The sequence below is a fragment of the Odocoileus virginianus genome, unplaced genomic scaffold (assembly GCF_023699985.2).
Source record: "Odocoileus virginianus isolate 20LAN1187 ecotype Illinois unplaced genomic scaffold, Ovbor_1.2 Unplaced_Scaffold_8, whole genome shotgun sequence".
NCBI classification, from domain to species: Eukaryota; Metazoa; Chordata; class Mammalia; order Artiodactyla; family Cervidae; genus Odocoileus; species Odocoileus virginianus.
In genome coordinates, this window is record NW_027224270.1 from 2,066,156 (window position 1) to 2,081,625 (window position 15,470).

The 15,470-nt window shown below is 42.1% G+C and overlaps 1 pseudogene; it reads right to left on the reverse strand.

Annotated features, from left to right (window-relative positions):
• Positions 1–9,230: 9,230 nt before the first annotated feature.
• Positions 9,231–12,555, reverse strand: LOC110146457 (cyclin-I2 pseudogene; annotated as a pseudogene).
• Between the last annotated feature and the right edge of the window lie 2,915 nt (positions 12,556–15,470).

Below are 15,470 nucleotides of genomic sequence, written 5' to 3' on the forward strand. Positions count from 1 at the left end.
TGCGAGGGGAGCGACCAGAAATGGGAGAAGCGTGTGGACTGAACTTTCTTTCTTGGTCAGCTTTTCCTGGTCTCTTTGACCATTCCATAATTGCATGGGGAATTAGAACTACTAGCCTAATCTGTCGGATCATAGACTTTCAAGGGACTTGTGATCCATGCCATTACTATGAACTATTACTTGGACTCCCAGCTTGGTAGTCATGGAAACCCGGACTTGTTGGGAGCGTGTTTAGGAACTAGGTGGAACTAGTGAGTCCTTGTCGTAGCTGTGACTCCAAACTACAAGGACGGAAGCGCTCCTAGAGAGCATGAGGTTCCTAAAAAGATAGGTCAGGAATCCCAGTTTGGGAGTATTGGGCTTCTTCCTTTTGTAGTTAAGTAGCTCTTAGCGGACTAGATAACACTCTCCAGTGGCTTACTGATGGGGCAATGATTCATCGCTTCTACAGAGGTCAGGACTGTACTCAGGAATGTGAACGGGCACACTTCCCCTAGTAGTACTAGCTTTGGAAACATTCCAGGAAACCACTCAGGCAAATCAAACAAAGGTCATGGTGGTATGAAACTAGAAATCAATTCAGATCCCATCAAGTCTACCCCTGGTACATCTCCACCCCTCCTCGGTGGTAGAACTGGGAGGGACCAGTATGGTGCCTGCGTCTGTAAGGAGCAGACTAAGTTCGACCAGGGAAGGGGAGCTTCAGTGGAGAGTCTGTCTACAATCCCATCTAGAGCAGGGAAGGATGCCTCCAGCGGAAGGAAGCAAAGGTGCTGGTCGCTGTTTTTTTCTCTCTTACAGATGGGAGCTACTCAAAGTTCCAGACTCACACCCTTGGATTGTGTCCTGAAAAACTGGGATATATTTGATCCTCAGAATTTAAAAAGGACATGCCTGATCTTCTTCTGAGACACTCAATGGCCACAATATCCTTTGGAAGACGGGGAACAATGGCCTGTTAAAGGGTCTCTCAATTATGACACTGTTTTACAACTAGACTGGTTCTGTAGAAAACAAGAAAAATGGACAGAAGTGCCGTATGTGTTGCTCTTTATCTCTCTGTGAGACATGCCAAACTTATGTCCTAGGGATGCAGATTTGGATGTGAAACCTTCAGCTGCCTCCTATTCTCTTACTTTGCCCCTGTATCCAGGGCTCCCTCCCCACTGAACAGGCTGAGAGTCAGGGCACCCTTCCAGGAGGGGTTGCCTCAGTCTCGGTAGAATTTCAAACAGTCCCAATTGTGGTCAAGACTATTTAGAGGATCCAAAAAGTACATAGAAGACTTTATGGGACTAACTTTACTTTATGAGCTTACTTGGAGAGATGTAATGTATGTCTTGGGACAGACACTGACTCCTGACTTGAGAATTCAAGTTTTGGGGAAGCTACTGCTTTTGGAGATGAATGGCTTGAGGAAACACGAAATAATCCTGCTTCCTACTGGGAGCCAAGTGGTTCCAATAACAGAACCACTTTGCTGGATGTATTCTTGAAGGAAGGAAGCTTAAGGAAGCAAGCTTAAGCAAGCTCACGCTGAGACTTTGAATTATGCCAAGTTGGCTTAGATAGAACAATGAGAGAAGGAAATTCCTGGTAAATTCCTAGGGAGACTACAGAAGGCCCTCCACAAGTTTACTGATGTTGACCTTGAAAGTGCAGAGAAGGAATAACCTTAAAAGATAGATCTCTCACTTGGCTCCAGATATTTGCTGCAAGTTATGAAAACAGGCGTTTGGGCCAGGTCAGTCTTTAAAAAACTGCTACAGCTAGCTCAGATGGTATATTACAGTAGAGAATATGAGGGGGAAAAACAGTGACAGAAAAGAACCAATGAAAAGGCCCAGGTTCTAGTGACAGCTGTGAAAACTGCTACAAATCAGCCTGAAGAGAAAAATGCCCAGAGGAACCCTGATGAAAAGGGATGGGCTTGTTATCACTGTGGAAAGGAGTGGCATCTCAAGTGAAGTTGCCCTCAGGAATCTAAGCCGTGCCGGCTTCCCATCAAGTCTGCAAGGGACCACACTGGAGGAGATACCGCCCCCAGAGGCACAGGCCCCAGGTCGGGCTCTCAGGACAATCAGGACTGAAGGTGTCTGAGGGTCCCCACTTAAGCTTCCGGCCTAATTACACCTGAGGAGCCCCGGGTATTAATAACTGTGGGGGCCAATCCGTTGATTTCCTTTTGGACACCAGGGCAACTTCCTCTGTGCTTACTGAAGCCCTTGGTCCACTTTCTCCCAGTCCACTACTGTAATGGAAGGATGCCATTACACTAATAGCCAAACACTATTATTTCAGTCATCCTTTAAGCTGCAACTGGGGCTCTGTGCTGTTTTCTCACGAGTTTCTGATCGTGCCGGGGTCTCCCTCACCCCTTCTGGGGAGGGATATACTGAGCAAGGTCCAGACCTCTGTTTTCATGAATATGGAGCCTGCTCTTTCTCTCCCATTAATTGAACAAAATGTAAATCCTAGAGTGTGGGCTGATGGAAAAACTGTGGGTCAAGCACAAAATGCTGTTCCTGTCATTATCAAGCTCAAAGACCCTCACCTATTTCCACATCAAAGCAGTACCCACTAAAGCCCGAGGTTAAAGAAGGGTTAAAACCCATCATTGAAAATTTAAAGGAGCAGGGGAGCTATTAATTCCCTGTAATAGTCCATGCAACACTCCTATTTTGGGTGTGAAAAAGTCAAATGATAAATGGAGACTAGTTCAAGATTTACAAATAATAAATGAGGCTGTGGTTCCTTTTACTCATATGCCAAAAACAAATGGATTTTCTTGCTTACAGGTCTGGGTAGACACTTTTACTGGATGGATTGAGGTCTTTCCCTGCCATAGTGAACAGGCTAAGGAAGTTATAAAAATTTTAATCCATGACATTATTCCCAGGCTTGCGCTGCCATGGAGTCTCCAGAGTGACAACGGCTCCACCTTTAAAGCTGCTGTAACTCAAGGGGTGCCAAAAGCTCTAAGAATAGAATGTCACTTACCCTGTTCCGGGAAACCCCAATCTTCAGGAAATGTAGAAAAGGCTAATGACATTATTAAGAGACATTTGCATAAATTAAGAGATGTGGGACAATTGACTAAAAGTTCTACCCATAGCTTTAATGAGGGTTCAGACTGCCCCTAAAAAGGAAGGACTGTCCCCCTTTGAATGTATCTATGGAAGACCCTTTTTATGCACAGACATTGTTATAGACCCTGAAGCCTTAGAATTAACTAACTATGTGACTCAGCTTTCAGCCTTTCAAGAGACATTATGGAAACTCTGGGAGGTGACTCCTGACCCAGCCTCTGAGTCAAACAAGCCACTCTTTGAGCCAGGCACGAGGTCCTGATAAAGACTTTGGGGTCTGGAGGCCAATCTCTCGAGCCCCTCTGGGAAGGCCCTTATCAGGTTATTCTTTCTTCTCCCACAGCTGTCAAGGTGCCAGGAATTGATTCCTGGGTGCACCACACTTGAGTTAAAAAGTGGCACCCTGACCAAAACTAAACAATGTCATTTTATGTCTTTATCCTCTATGCTTTCACATTTTACTTTTCAGATGGGCCTGATAATCTATGTGAGCCTGCTTCTGCTGACTCCAAAAGTCCTGAGTCTGTCGTTTGACCCTCAAGACAATGCCTTCCTATCCTGGGCTCATTCCTACACTGCATTCCACATTCTGTCTTACTGCTGGGTCTGCACAGCACTCCCCTCTTCATCAGTTGAAGGCTTCCCATGGAGGGTTTCTCCATTTCAAGGAAAAGACTTTCCTCAACTCTATAAATATCTCCACCAACAACAATCACGTGTGATGCCTCTCTTTCAATCATGATATCTAGCAATCCTAAAATGGATTGGTGCAAAACTTTGTATTTTAACTATGGACATAATGTGATTTTTAACTTTGATTGTACATTGTCTTGGTTTAATGACTATTTTGCCTTACATCTGTAACTGTGTACTGGATTTGTTTCTAATCGTTTCAAAACTTTTAAGTCACAAATGAATGTCCAGGCTCCTACGAATGCCACGGCCTCCTCCAGCTAATACTTGGGGCCCCTGGATCAGAGGCCCTCAATATGAGGGTTAGGAGAATATGCTGCCTCAACAGTTTAGGGACAGTGCCCCATCACAGCAGGAAGTAGATATGGAATGAAAACAATGCCCCTTTCCCTTGGCAACATGATTCTGCTAAAAGAAAAGAGGGGGATGAGAGAGTCAATTCCTAGGCAGGTTGATAAACAGTTTGGGTTCTCCAAGTAGAGAGGGGCCTGGTGTTCTCGAGGAGGAGATAGGAGTCTGGAACTCTCAAGAAGGAAGAAAGGAAAAAGTTTTTTTCCCTCTACATTCCTTAGTCTTAGTCACATGAAACATTTTTTTCTTTAAGCCCAGAACTGATGATTACACAACAAACAGCTCAGTTTAAACTCTGTACTAGGGATTATATAACAACAGTGTATCCTGCTTGAGGACAGTTTCTCCTTCCTGAAAACCTTCTGACTAATCCTGATATCTTAAAATGTATATTATGGGAGTGGGTCTGGTAGGATCTTTCTATTGTTAAGTTCTAATCCTGTTATCCTAAAATGTAAATTGTGGGAGTGGGTCTGGTAAAATTTTCACAAACTTGAGATGTTCTTTTCATTTATTGTAATAATTCATTAAAAAGTATATTACTCCCTTGCTAACACTAGTCAGGGGGCTATTTCTCCATCCCCCTTCTGATGTGTATGTCAGGAGATTCCTTTGTCCCTTTCACCTCAATAAAACTCTGCTACACAAAAGCTCTTGAGTGATCAAGCCTGGTCCCTGATCCCGAAGCTAAATCTTTGGAGATCACAAATCCGACACCATTCACTAAGCTATCACTCTCACATCTGTACATGACTACTGAAAAACCATAGGTTTGACTAGACAGAACTTTGTTGGCAAAGTAATGTCTCTGCTTTGTAATATGCTATCTAGGTTGGTCATAGCTTTTCTTCCAAGGAGCAACCGTCTTTTACTTTCATGGCTGCAGCCACAAAAAAAAAAAAAAAGAAAGAAAGAAAGAAAGAAAAAGAAAACTACAGGCCAATATCACTAATGAACATAGATGCAAAAATCCTTAACAAAATTCTAGCAAACAGAATCCAACAACATACTGAAAAGATCATACATCATGACTAAGTGGACTTTATCCAAAGGATGCAAGGATTCTTTAATATCTGCAAATCAATCAATGTAATACACCACATTAACAAATTGAAAGATAAAAACCATATGATTATCTCAATAGATGCAGAAAAAGCCTTTGACAAAATTCAATATCCATTTATGATAAAAACTCTCCAGAAAGCAGGAATAGAAGGAACATACCTCAACATAATAAAAGCTATATATGACAAACCCACAGCAAACATTATCCTCAGTGGTGAAAAATTGAAAGCATTTCCCCTAAAGTCAGGAACAAGACAAGGGTGCCCACTCTCACCACTACTATTCAACATAGTTTTGGAAGTTTTAGCCATAGCAATCAGAGAAGAAAAAGAAATAAAAGGAATCCAGATTGGAAAAGAAGAAGTAAAACTCTCACTGTCTGCAGATGACATGATCCTCTACATAGAAAACCCTAAAAACTCTACCAGAAAATTCCTAGAGCTAATCAATGAATATAGTAAAGTTGCAGGATATAAAATTAACACACAGAAATCTCTTGCATTCCTGTACACTAACAATGAGAAAACAGAAAGAGAAATTAAGGAAACAATTCCATTCACCATTGCAACGAAAAGAATAAAATACTTAGGAATATATCTACCTAAAGAAACAAAAGACCTATATGTAGAAAACTATAAAACACTGATGAAAGAAATCAAAGAGGACACAAATAGATGGAGAAATATACCGTGTTCATGGATTGGAAGAATCAATATAGTGAAAATGAGTATACTACCCAAAGCAATATATACATTCAATGCAATCCCTATCAAGCTACAAACAGCATTCTCCACAGAACTGGAACAAATAATTTCACAATTTGTATGGAAATACAAAAAGCTCGAATAGCCAAAGCAATCTTGAGAAAGAAGAATGGAACTGGAGGAATCAACCTGCCTGACTTCAGGCTCTACTACAAAGCCACAGTCATCAAGACAGTATGGTACTGGCACAAAGACAGAAATGTAGACCAATGGAACAAAATAGAAAGCCCAGAGATAAATCCACGTACCTACGGACATCTTATCATTGACAAAGGAGACAAGAATATACAATGGACAAAAGACAATCTCTTTAACAAGTGATGCTGGGGAAACTGGTCAACCACTTTTAAAAGAATGACACTAGAACACTTTCTAACACCATACACAAAAATAAACTCAAAATGGATTAAAGATCTAAACGTAAGACCAGAAACTACAAAACTCCTAGAGGAGAACATAGGCAAATCACTCTCCGACATAAATCACAGCAAGATCCTCTATGACCCACCTCCCAGAATATTGGAAATAAAAGCAAAAATAAACAAATGGGACCTAATGAAACTTAAAAGCTCTCACACAACAAAAGAAACTATAAGCAAGGTGCAAAGACAGCCTTTAGAATGGGAGAAAATAATAGCAAATGAAGCAACAGACAAAGGATTAATCTCAAAAATATACAAGCAACACCTCCAGCTCAACTCCAGAAAACTAAATGACCCAATCAAACAATGGGCAAATATCTAAATAGACATTTCTCCAAAGAAGACATACAGATGGCTAACAAACACATGAAAAGATGTTCAACATCACTCATTATCAAAGAAATGCAAATCAAATCCTCAGTGAAGTACCTTTACACACCAGTTAGAATGGCTGCTATCCAAAAGTCTATAAGCAATAAATGCTGGAGAGGGTGTGGAGAAAAGGGAACCCCCTTACATTGTTGGTGGGAATGCAAACCAGTACAGCCACTATGGAGAACAGTGTGGAAATTTCTTAAAAAACTGGAAATAGAACTGCCATATGACCCAACAATCCCACTCCTGGGCATACACACTGAGGAAACCAGATCTGAAAGAGACACGTGTACCCCAATATTCATTGCAGCACTGTTTATAATAGCCAGGACATGGAAGCAACCTAGATGCCCATCAGCAGACGAATGGATAAGGAAGCTATGGTACATATACACTATGGAATATTACTCAGCCATTAAAAAGAATTCATTTGAATCAGTTCTAATGAGATGGATGAAACTGGAACCCATTATACAGAATGAAGTAAGCCAGAAAAATAAACACCAATACAGTATACTAACGCATATATATGGAATTTAAAAAGATGGTAACGATAACCCTATATGCAAAACAGAAAAAGAGACACAGATGTACAGAACAGACTTTTGGACTCTGTGGGAGAAGGTGAGGGTGGGATGTTCTGAGAGAATAGCATTGAAACAAGTATACTATCAAGGGTGAAACAGATCACCAGCCCAGGTTGGATGCATGAGACAAGTGCTCAGGGCTGGTGCACTGGGAAGACCCAGAGGGATGGGATGGAGAGCGAGGTGGGAGGGGGGATCAGGATGGGGAACACATGTAAATCCATGGCTGATTCATGTCAATGTATGGCAAAAACCACTACAACATTGTAAAGTAATTAGCCTCCAACTAATAAAAATAAATGAAAAAAAATTACAAAAAAATTCATGGCTGCAGTCACCGTCAGCAGTGATTGTCACTGTTTCCACTGTTTCCTATCTATTTGCCATGAAGTGATGGGACCAGATGCCGTGATCTTCGTTTTTTGAACGTTGAGTTTTAAGCCAGCTTTTTCACTCTTTTCTTTCACTTTCATCAAGAGACTCTTTAGTTCCTCTTTGCCTTCTGCCATAAGGGTGGTGTCTGCATATCTGAGGTTTTTGGTATTATTCCCTGATATCTTGGCTCCAACTTGTGCTTCACCCAGCCTGGTGTTTCACATGATGTACTCTGTGTATAAGTTAAATAAGCAAGGTGACACTATACAGCTTTGATGTACTGCTTTCCCAATTTGGAGCCAGTCCATTGCTCTATGTCCAGTTTTAACTGTTGCTTTGTGTGTGTGTGTGAATGGAAGTCAAGTGTATTTGAACAAAAGCTCCAACAAGCAAATTTGTCTCAGCAGAAGGCAGAGATCTGTGCTGACTTCAGTACAGACACTGATACAGTAGAGGTAGTATTGGCTACTTTGCACCTAGTAGCAGATCACCCTTTCCGTGGCTTAGCACATTTACAGAAAACTGTTCACTGTGGAAGGACTTCACAGATGAGCTCTGAGTGTGTGGCTCAGTCATTGACATCCCCAGCACCACTTTCATAGTCCCAGCTGGCATCACTGTCAGCCAGACTCCACTGCCTAGAGAATGGCTCCAGCATCACTGCATCCCAGAGGCAGCTGGCTTCTCCATCATTGCCATGCCCATGGTCGCTCCTCCCTGCAGTAGGAGGAGCTCTGTCTCAGGGCCCACTCTTCTCAACCAAAACCCTGCGAGCTGTGGCTTCCCAACACAAGCATTACCTCAAAGTGCCATTTTCTAAACACAGAGATTCCTCTAGATAAGCCTATAAGCTAAGAGTAATCAAGGAGAAATATGCCTAAAGCTTGACCTGGTTAGTGTATATGAAATAAAGCACACTTTATAAATCAAGTCCTTACAAAGGAAAGACTTAGATCTTGGCCAAGTCAGGGTAAACCTACCTGGAGAGACTGTCCCGTTTCTGCAGAGGTGGGCAGAGTACTTGGGACATGAAGCCTGTACGTGCTCTTGGTGCAAGCCTGGGAAACTGGAAGGACCCAGCCACTGCTGGCAGGTGCAGCAGCAGAAACTTGTCTGTCAACACCAGCCTGGTCCTTCTGCCCTGACCTCACAGTGCAGCTTCCTTCCTCACTGAGGAAGGAAGAAAAAGTAAGCTGCACTGTGAGCATTTATTCCCTCTCCCTGGTCTCAGGCCCAGGATTGCAAGGGAGGCAGGAGTTTGAGTTTAACTTATAAAACTAACCTTTCCCTTTTGCCCCCTTGTTTGTTTTTTGTTGTTGTTGTTGTTTTGCTTTTTTGATTGTTTGTTTTTTCCGAAGAATCAGGAGTGTTTTCTCAGTTGCTCTTTCAAGGCCTTCTTGCTTTCTTGTTACAGGATCCATAAAGCCTAGAATATAGAGGAGTTCAAGTCAAGATTTGCCACTAAGCTGTAAAAGGTCCTGGGGTAAGGCACAGACGCCAGCAGGTGAGCTACAAAATGTCCATGCAGGACGATGAGAAAAGGCTTGCCAGTTGTTGTTTTACAAGCTCTTTGCAACCATTCCACTGCATAATACCAACCTGTGCCTTCTTCAGCAGGTCAGGTATAGGAATACAGCTGTCTGGCATGAGTCTCTCCAGCTTGAAGGTGGTGATGACCAAGGCCAGCATGGAACCCTTGAGCTGCAGCAGCTGATGGCCCACCACACACAGCTGCAGCTGGCTAGTCAGAGATTCTACATAGAGGGGAGGATCCCTTTGAGGCCTCAGCTCCTTCATGTGGGGCGAGTGCAGGACCACTGGGGTGTGCAATATGGACAGAAAGTCCAGCGGCATCCTGCTGTGAAGGTCCCCATGCAGTTTGTCTGAAACAGCCAGCTCCATCCTGAGCAGCTCATTCGGGGACCAGCCAGAGCCATTGTGCTTTATGAAGTCTTTTATGTGTGGAATCAACTCCTTTCTTCATTAACTTCTGTGACAAGTCTCAAGGAAGAAATTGTTACAATGGAGTAAATGCTTGTTTATCTTTACTGAAACCACAAGGAGGGTGAAGACAGTGAGAGCCCAGTGAAAAGTGATACACCCACCACATTAACAGATTGAAAGATAAAAGCTATATGATTATCTCAATAGATGCAGAAAAAGCCTTTGACAAAATTCAAAATCCATTTGTGATTAAAAGAAAAAAAAAACCCTTCAGAAAGCAGGCATAGAAGGAACATACCTCAACATAGTAAAAGCCATATATGATAAACCCATACCGAACATTATCCTCAATGGTGAAAAACTGAAAGCATTTCCCCTAAAGTCAGGAACAAGACAAGGGTGCCCACTCTCACCACTACTATTCAACATAGTTTTGGAAGTTTTAGCCACAACAATCAGAGAAGAAAAAGAAATAAAAGGAATCCAGATTGGAAAAGAAGAAAGAAAATTCTTACTGTCTGCAGATGACATGATCCTCTACATAGGGAACCCCAAAGACACTACCAGAAAATTACTAGAGCTAATCAGTGAATATAGTAAAGTGGCAGAATATAAAGGTAACACACAGAAATCCCTTGCATTCCTATACACTAACAATGAGAAAACAGAAAGAGAAATTAAGGAAACAATTCCATTCACCATTGCAACGAAAAGAATAAAATATTTAGGAATAAATCTACCTAAAGAAACAAAAGACCTATACATAGAAAACTATAAAACACTGATGAAAGAAATCAAAGATGACACAAATAGATGGAGAAATATACCATGTTCATGGATCAGAAGAATCAATATAGTGAAAATGAGTATACTACCCAAAGCAATCTATAGATTCAATGCAATCCCTATCAAACTACCAATGGTATTTTTCACAGAACTAGAACAAATAATTTCACAATTTGTATGGAAATACAAAAAATCTCAAATAGCCAAAGCAATCTTGAGAAAGAAGAATGGAACTGGAGGAATCAACCTGCCTGACTTCAGACTATACCTACAAAGCTAGTCATCAAGACAGTATGGCACTGGCACAAAGACAGAAATATAGACCAATGGAACAAAATAGAAAGTCCAGAGATAAATCCATGCACCTATGGACACCTTATCTTTGACAGAGGAGGCAAGACATACAATGGAGAAAAGATAATCTCTTTAACAAGTGGTGCTGGGAAAACTGGTCAACCACTTTTAAAAGAATGACACTAGAACACTTTCTAACACCATACACAAAAATAAACTCAAAATGGATTATAGATCTAAACATAAGACCAGTAAATTATAAAACTCCTAGAAGAAAACATAGGCAAAACACTCTCTGACATAAATCACAGCAGGATCCTCTATGACCCACCTCCCAGAGTAATGAAAATAAAAGCAAAAATAAACAAATGGGACTTAATTAAACTTAAAAGCTTTTGCACAACAAAGGAAACTATAAGCAAGGTGAAAAGACAGCCTTCAGAATGGGAGAAAATAACAGCAAATGAAGCAACTGACAAAGAATTAATCTCAAAAGTATACAGGCAACTCCTGCAGCTCTATTCCAGAAAAATAAACAACCCAATCAAAGAGTGGGCCAAAGAACTAACCAGACATTTCTCCAAAGAAAACATACAGATGGCTAACAAACACATGAAAAGATGCTCAACATCATTTATTATCAGAGAAATGCAAATCAAAACCACAATGGAGTACCATCTCACGCCAGTCAGAATGGCTGCCGTCTAAAAGTCTACAAACAATAAATGCTGGAGAGGGTGTGGAGAAAAGGGAACCCTCTTACACTGTTGGTGGGAATGAACACTAGTACAGCCATTATGGAGAACAGTGTACAGATTTCTTAAAAAACTGGAAATAGAATTACCATATGACCCAGCAATCCCATTGCTGGGCATACACACCGAGGAAACCAGAACTGAAAGAGACACATGTACCCCAATGTTCATTGCAGCACTGTTTACAATAGCTAGGACGTGGAAGCAACCTAGATGTCCATCAGCAAATGAATGGATAAGGAAGCTGTGGTACATATGCACAATGGAATATTACTCAGCTATTAAAAAGAATGCATTTGAATCAGTTCTAATGAGGTGGATGAAACTGGAGCCTATTATACAGAGTGAAGTAAGTCAGAAAGAAAAACACCAATACAGTATATTAATGCATATATATGGAATTTAGAAAGATGGTAATGATGACCCTATATGAGAGACAGCAAAAGAGACACAGATATAAAGAACAGACTTTTGGACTCTGTGGGAGAAGGCGAGGGTAGGATGATTTGAGAGAATAGCACTGAAACATGTATATTATCATATGTGAAATAGATCGCCAGTCCAGGTTCAATGCATGAGACAGGGTGCTAGGGTTGGTGCACTGGGATGACCCTCAGGGATGGGATGGGGAAGGAGGTGGGAGGGGGCTCAGGATCGCGGACACATGTACACCCGTGGCTGATTCATGTCAATGTATGGCAAAAACCACTACAATATTGTAAAATAATTAGCTTCCAATTAAAATAAATAATTTTTTAAAAAATGATCAGGGAGCAGTCAAAGATGCTCTCAAGGATGCACTCAGTTCTCAGGAGCCACAGCACAACTTCCCCAAGGCAAAACCCTGCCCACTGGAGTGGCCGCCCCTCCGCAGATGTGCCCTTGCGGGACCTGCTCAGGTCAGCGGCAGCCAGGAAGGCCCCTGGTTTCCTGCACGAGCCGGTGGCAGGCGGGGGTGGGGGCCCTGTAGGCGGCGAGAGCGCCCCCCTCATGGAGCTGGTCTGCAGAGGGCAGGGAGCCCTGGGGAGACCTGCACAGACCGTGTGCACAGACATGTCCCCAGCAGGGTGGACAGTGGTGGGCGTGTGCCCAGACCTCCCTCCGAACTGGCGCCTGGACCAGGTCTCACCGCCAGGCCCAGTTCTGTGGCAGTGCCGCCCTCCAGAGACACGGCTGTGTCAGGTCCTGGCTGACTGGTGTTTCCCGATCTGCACACAGGTTTCTCAGGAGGCAGGTCAGGTGGTCTGGTATTCCCATCTCTTGAAGAATTTTCCACAGTTTGTCATGATCCACACAGTCAAAGGCTTTGGCATAGTCAATAAAGCAGAAGTAGATGCTTTTCTGGAATTCTTTTGCTTTTTCTATGATCCAGTGGATGTTGGCAATTTGATCTCTGGCTCGTCTGCCTTTTCTAAATCCAGCTTGAACATCTGGAAGTTCACAGTTCACGTATTATTGAAGCCTGGCTTGGAGAATTTTGAACATTGCTTTCCTAGTGTGTAGGATGAGTTCAATTGGGCGGTGGTTTGAACATTCTTTGGCATTGCCTTTCTTTGGGATTGCAATGAAAACAGCTTTTCCAGTCCCGTGGCCACTGCTAAGTTTTCCAAATTTGCTGTTTATTGTTTACTTGTGATCAAAAGGAATTTGACTAAGATATCATCAGTCTCCTGCTCATAGTGCACTTTATTTTCACATCCAGTACCCAGAAAGAGGTAAGATCTCCTAAATTGTGACTATATATTCCTAAACCATGTTTGCACCCTTGAGCTTCATAATCAGAGGGGGGAAAAAGGTATATGTCCCATTCATTTTCTATCTGAAGAGCTTAATGCAGCTCGTGGAATGCAGTAGGCCCTTAAGAACTTTTTTTTTTTTTGAATGAATGGAATGGACTATATTCCCATTAAATTTACAGATACCTCCTAGGAAATAACTCTGTTTCAGATTTTGGAAGGTGAGATCTAAACATAGGCTAACCTCATAATTCAAGGAAAGACAAAGGAAGTCACTGGGCAAAAATCCTCTCCTGCTACCACGAGCACTGGCTCTACAAACCAACCTGAATCTGCTCCTAACCTCCCTGACCTGCCTCCAGATTTGAAGGAAGATGAATCCTGGCTATTATAAAACTCAAGCGTTCCATTTATCCTCTGGGTCCCTCTCTAGCCCTACCTTTTCTGTGACGTTTTCCACTCTTTAATGAATCTTTAACTTCACCCTCTTTGCATGACCATTCTCATCAGCATGGAAACACTCCCTTATGTCCTAACAAACACACACATGTATTCACACACACAGTAACTTGGCATCGTAGCCTTTCCAGTTATTGATCCACTGATCAATCCTCTTGATGGAAAATCAATACACAGCTTTCTATCCTCTCTCTCTACTTGCATAAACCATTGCTGGAGCGCTTCCATCACCACTGCTCTTTGAAACTGCTCATCAAACATATCAGCAACATACATTACCAAACTCAAAGAATGGCATTTTATCTTTTATACTTATTAACTCAGCTTCTTCTTAGTAGCAACTTACTTAGTTAACCAATCTCTTCTTCAGATTCTGTGACAAAATTTCACTGGTATTTTCCCACCATCTCTGGCAACCCTGAGAAATCTCCATTAGTGATTCATCTCATTTGACACCTAAATTTTGGACTGCATGAGAAGCAAGTCCAAGGACTCTTATCAGTCTATGAAGAAAAAGATCTAGTTTGTCTTGTTCAATCCCTACTTACAAAACTGGTCAAGAGGTGCTGGTAAAACGAATGTATTAGGGCCACCTCTGCAACACTTCCTCCTTTTATCTGTTGCCTTTGCCATTAGTTCCAGGTGAGTATAGATAGGTCTGTATGCACATGCTATATAAGAAAGCATTCCTAAGTGAACAGTGCAAAGAGCTAGAGAAAAACAATAAATAGAATGGGAAAGCCTTGAGGTCTCTTCAAGAAAATTAGAGATACCAACAGAATATTTCAAGCAAAGATGGCCACAATAGTACAGAAATGGAATGGACCTAACAGAAGAAGATATAAAGAAAAGATGGCAAGAACACACAAAAGAAGTCTATTAAAAAGATCTTAATGACCGAGATAATCATTATGGTGTGATCACTCACTAGAGTCAGACATTCTGGAGTGCAAAATCAAGTGGGCCTTAGGAAATATCTCTACAAACAAAGCTAGTAGAGGTGATGAAATTCCAGCTGAGCTATCCTAAAAGATGATGCTGTAAAGTGCTGCACGCAATATGCTAGCAAATTTGGAAAACTCAGCAGTACCCACAAGACTGGAAAAGGTCAGTTTTCATTCCAATCCCAATGAAGGCCAATACCCAAGAATAGTCAAACTACCACATAATTGTACTCATTTCACATGCTAGCAAGGTCATGCTCAAAATTCTCCAAGCTAGGCTTCAACATGCTCAAAATTCTCCAAGGTAATTTCCTATAGAGGTACAAGTCGGCAGTGGACTCCTACAGGGACAGGGCCTCTGGGTGTAGCAGACCTGGGTATGGCAGAAGCCCTCTTGGAGGAGGTCACCATTAACCCCACATAGAGCTGCCAGAACTTACACAAGACTGGGAAATAGATCCTTGAGGGCACAAACAGAACCGTGTGCACCAGGACCCAGGAGAAAGGAGCAGTGACCCCACAAGAGACTGACCCAGACTTGCCTGTGAGTGTCCAGGAGTCTCCAGCAGAGGTGTGGGTTGGTGATGGCCTGCTGCAGGGCTGGGGGCACTGAATGTATCAGTAAATGCATGGGATCTTTCAAAAGAGGTCACCATTATCTTTATTATCTTCACAACAGTTTGGCCCAAGGTAAATAAAAGGAAGGGAACACAGCCCCACTCATCAACAGAAAATTGGATTAAAGATTTACTGAACACGGTCCATGTTCATCAGAACAAGACCCAGTTCCCCTGTCAGTCAGTCTCTCCCATCAGGAAGCTTCCATAAGCC